The sequence below is a fragment of the Scylla paramamosain genome, chromosome 5 (assembly GCF_035594125.1).
Source record: "Scylla paramamosain isolate STU-SP2022 chromosome 5, ASM3559412v1, whole genome shotgun sequence".
Lineage (NCBI taxonomy): Eukaryota > Metazoa > Arthropoda > Malacostraca > Decapoda > Portunidae > Scylla > Scylla paramamosain.
The window spans coordinates 12,194,635-12,199,521 of NC_087155.1; the positions used below are offsets into that span (position 1 = coordinate 12,194,635).

Sequence of the window (4,887 nt, forward strand, 5' to 3'; positions counted from 1 at the left end):
TGTTGTTGGTCAGCTTGAGGTGGTGTATCTTGTCTGGGTAATAGCTTGCCTTTGCATTCTTAATCTCCCTGATTACTCTGTTTCTTAGTTTCCTGTAAAGGACCGGGCAGGAGTGGAACGCCCAGGTCCGCTGACGCATGAGTCTTTTAATGCGGGGCGTCATCCAGGGAGCATCAGACGGGTGCGTTGTGACGCTCTTGGCTGGGAAGTAGTGGTGGAAGGCTGCTGTAGTAGTGGCGACGTAGTTTTGCCATTTTAAGTGGACGTCCTCCTCATCCAGCACCTCGGTCCACGGGTGTTGTGTCACCCACTGCCCAAACTCCCTCATGGCTGAGTCAGGCATGGGGCGGTGGGTCCTGGTGACAGCTGACCGGGGGGTCGAGGTGGTGGGTGTGGGTGACCACAGTATGGAGAGGTGGGTGCTCCGTCCCATGGGAGGCAGCGGCTTGGGTGGCGAGTACTGCTGGCCCAGGTCTGTGAGGATAAGGTCGAGGATGGCTTGCTGGTGGGTGGGGAAGTCCACGACCTGGGTGAGGTGTAGCTGGTGTAGGATATCGTTGATATCTAATCTGTTAAAGTCCCCACAGATGACCAGCTTGGCAGCAGGATACCTCACCCTCAGGGCATCAGCAGTGTTGATGATGTGAGCGGTGAGCAACTGTGCAGTGGCGGCTCGTGGGGGGTGGTACACGACGCAGACTATGATGGAGGCCGTGTTGTTGGGATGGGAGGGGGGCGTGACTCTCACCCACAGGGCCTCCACACCGGCAGGAATATCGACAGGGAGGTGTGAGGGGCTGAGGGCAGAGCGGCAGAAGACGGCCACTCCCCCCCCCCTGCGCCCTGACCTGAGGTGATGGTATAGCTGGTAGTCCTGCATCGTGCACACCTCAGGAACAATCTGCCACGCCTCAGTAACCGCCACAATGTCCGCACAAGTAGATCTCACCGTCATGTGATGGGGAACAGGACGGGGCGGGAGGGGCGGGAGGGGCAGGCAAAATGTGATGGGGCGCAGGACGGGGCGGGAGGGGGAAGAAAGACTGGTATGGCTTGGGAGAGGTGGACTGTACGAGCACTTGACTGGTCACGTAACCCCCTCGCCTACACCCTCATACATCGGCCAGCCTGCCCTCACCTGTCTGCCGCCCGCTCGTCCGCCGCACGTCATTCTGGGGCAGCACTGTCACACGTCAACATGCTACTTTTAAATATGAAAGAAAGTGTCCACTACCTTTTCTTTTTATCTTGGTACTAGTTTGTGACGAATTTCATTACAATTTGTTATATAATTAAATACAGACAGAAATCCCAGTGGAAAATGATATTCGTAACATCATGAAATATTTCTGCATGGTTATTTGAGCGATAACAGTAACAGTATGGCTAAAATTGGATTTTTCCTCTTGTGTCCTCTCAACACGGTAGATTTAAGGTATTAATGAGGCAGTGAGTATACACGTGCTCCGCCATGGTCCGGTTCCCTGCAGTCTCTTGCCCACTCCCTCCGTGTGTCCAGCGTGGCGGGTAGGACCACCTCGCTGGGCAGGGCGCCACTCCCTTGCCACTCCGAGACTCATGATATGCAGTGCTGGGGAAAAAATGTACTCAGCTATTTCTCTTTCAAGAAAAGTAATCTTAGATCAAGGGAGAGAGAGAGAGAGAGAGAGAGAGAGAGAGAGAGAGAGAGAGAGAGAGAGAGAGAGAGAGAGAGAGAGAGAGAGAGAGAGAGAGAGAGAGAGAGAATACAAACCATCTGGTTCATTTGATGTAGTATTCCATTGAATTTAATTACGGTGAGATGTAATTCACGTACATCGAATACATGGAGTGTGCTTTTGGAGTGTTTGCAGTTCGCTGCATTACCGCAGAGGGGGGCTTATTGCACTCCATTCCCTCGCCGCCCCCTGCCCCCTGTCGGCAATAACGTGTGTAATGAATTAGGTGGTGCACTCCAGCCATACCTGGTAATGCTTCAGTTCATTCCATTACCTCTCCAGTGTTGGTTATTATGAATGTTGTGTGATTCATTGACCTTCAAACAATTATCAAGTTTCAGTTTTTATCGTGATTTTCAAGGTAATAAAATACGTTTTCTAAATCTCACGGTTCAAACGTAATGCAGAGAATACTTACTTACATAGAATTATACTGATTACGAGTACTCTGAAAACTAAAAAAAAAAAAAGCATAATGAATTTGAAGAACAATTGAAATATTACATACAATATATGATTTTAGGTATAGAAAATTCTGCCATGAGAGTTCCCTACTAGTATGCGTATCACATTCAATACCTATCTTCTTGCATGGAGAATTTGGTCGCCTTTGAAACTGCGTTTTGTTCCCCCTCAATAGTTTCACTGTCTGACTAAACATTTGTTGGTATTGTTACTCCAGTTTCTCGGCACAAGAGCCTTTTGAAATTCCACAGAAGCCTTCCTTTGTCCTTTTTGACATAAATGATTTTCCACTTATGGTAACCTGATACCAAACTTGAAAGTAAAGATATTCACTTGGACACTAACTTGAGTATAATGTAAGCACCAGAGAGAGAGAGAGAGAGAGAGAGAGAGAGAGAGAGAGAGAGAGAGAGAGAGAGAGAACGGAAAATTAATAAATACACAGTCCTCACGCTATCGTCTTAATTACCGAACCGCCTCAGAGTCCAGGGAATTGTTCGTACCTTGTGCCGGTTAGATTGGGAACAAGTGATTTTCTTTAAGTGGAATATTATTGAGCATATCACACACACAGACACACACACACACACACACACACACACACAGGGTTGCGTGGAGAGGTGGTAATAAACACAAGGGTAGCACAGCCTTGTGTGGATGGCATGGGGGAGAAGGAAGGAGGGCACAAGAATGCTGAAAGGAGACAAACACCCTCCAATTTCTTACCTACGTTCTTTTCCTCCGTTTAATGTGGCACCTCAGCACGTTAGCATTCCTTGTTGTAGTGTCTAAAGGGAGGAGCAGTGGTGTGGAGGCATAGACACGGGGCCTTCAGGTGTGTATGGGTGGACCAGGCTAATAGTAAATGTTGCCGATGGAATGGGTAGATACGGGTAGTTTGAGGTGGAGGTAAAGGCGTGGCGTGGCGGTGAGCAGGCCTGCGGGTGTGGGCTGGTAGGCGTGTTGCGGCCAGGCGTGCCACTGGTATCACCACACCCGCTGATGGCTCGCCTGATAACACTGCGCCAACTTTCATTGATGGCGAAAGTTTTATTAATGGACCGGCGTGTGCGGGCCGCTGACTCACCCAAAAAGTCCACCGCGAAAGGCAAGGCGAAGCGAACCTGCCCCTCCCATCCCTCCACTGCTATTCCCCTCCCTCCTCTACTCTCTCCTCCCTCCACTACTCGCTCCCTGCCTCCCCCCATAACCCCGCCCACAACTCCCTCAAGAATGCAGCAGTGTAAGATAATGGGCGTCGTAAATACTTTCTCCTTGTTCTTTTCATCCAGATTTTCAGTTTCTCTAGTGGTTTGTTGCTCTTTTTTCCCAGGTAAGATAGAAGGTTGAAATTGAATCTACACACTTTTCCATTTTTTTTTTTTTTTTTCCTTGACAGTTCCACCTACGCCGGTTAGTGTGAAACAAATAGTACTGAAACCTTATACGAGTGATGGTTGTAGGGAAGGCATGTGGCTAAGTGTATGAGTATAATACCTCAGATTACTGGTTAATCCTCGTCCCATCTCCAGCACATTTGATCCGTGTCAAATTTGCCAGTTTGTTCTCCTTACGAAAATAGGGATCTAAGGTGCACATTGGACAGCTTTTGATGAAGATGATGCCCCTAATGTTCATCATCTTAGTTGTACAGGGTTGGTCACTTCATCATATCTCGAACGTACCACCGAAATTATATGTTAATGCGGCGCTCAACTTGTATGATATCTTATTTAGCGCTCGCAGCGAGACAGATTAATAACATACTAGTGATGACCTTTGTAGTAAGATGGGATAATGACGCATCCTAATGACTGGAATGTATAATATATAGCAAATGAGAATTCAGGAGCATCAGTGTAGGATCATCACACTGTCATCCACTCCTGTGTGTGTGTGTGTATGTGTGTGTGTGTGTGTGTGTGTGTGTGTGTGTTCGTTTAGTGAAGAGGTTTGGCTGAGAGGGGGGTGGACATTGCGCTGATGTTCAAATTATTCAGTTTTGCTGTTCACTCTAATAATACAAATTTCCTCACCTGGAGAAACGCAGACATCAATACATCCGAATGATCACAGATTACCTTCCCTTGGTCTCGCCAGGTACTCATTTATCAAGCAGCCTCAAGGGAGTAGGTAAACAGACTGTGTACTCAACGACCGACCTCGCTGAGACTCCAAAGGATTATCACGTTGTTGTGCTAACAGCTGCACCGTGGAGGCGCTACGCTGACTTTCATAATGATAATAATAATAATAATAATAATAATAATATGTTTTTTGGTGAGCTTTTGGCCTGTGGAGCGATATTGATCATTTGTTGAATTGGTTAGTCAAAATATTTGTCTGCCTGTGATCCACGGGAGACGAAAGGAGTCGGTGGATGGTTATCAGCATGTGTTTTTTCTAATATGTTTAATGGTTTTATTAAAGCTTATGTGCTGATATGTTCTCTCGTCATCTGTGTATCGAAATACACTTTTATCCCGATATCAGTGCGTCATATGCTTCATTAAGCTTTCTCCTTTAATGAGCTTCAACCCTTCTTGATCTGTAATCTTTTCATGACTTCCCTTCTAAATTTCTTCCTCTCTGCCTCTTCCATCTCTGCCTCACTTGCCCGTATTCTTACCACCGGCTATTCTTATTTTTTCCCCCGTTTTCGATTCTTATAATTCTAGTGCAATAAAACGTTTCATTTTGTTGC

General features: G+C 47.0%; 1 long non-coding RNA gene across 1 annotated transcript; it reads right to left on the reverse strand.

Moving 5' to 3' along the window:
• Positions 1–959: 959 nt before the first annotated feature.
• On the reverse strand, positions 960–3,312 carry LOC135100531 (uncharacterized). The gene is made up of 3 exons (XR_010268773.1): positions 2,910–3,312; positions 1,817–1,914; positions 960–1,591 (listed from the first exon to the last, which is right to left on the reverse strand). It is a non-coding gene; the product is annotated as an uncharacterized LOC135100531 (long non-coding RNA).
• Positions 3,313–4,887: the final 1,575 nt, after the last annotated feature.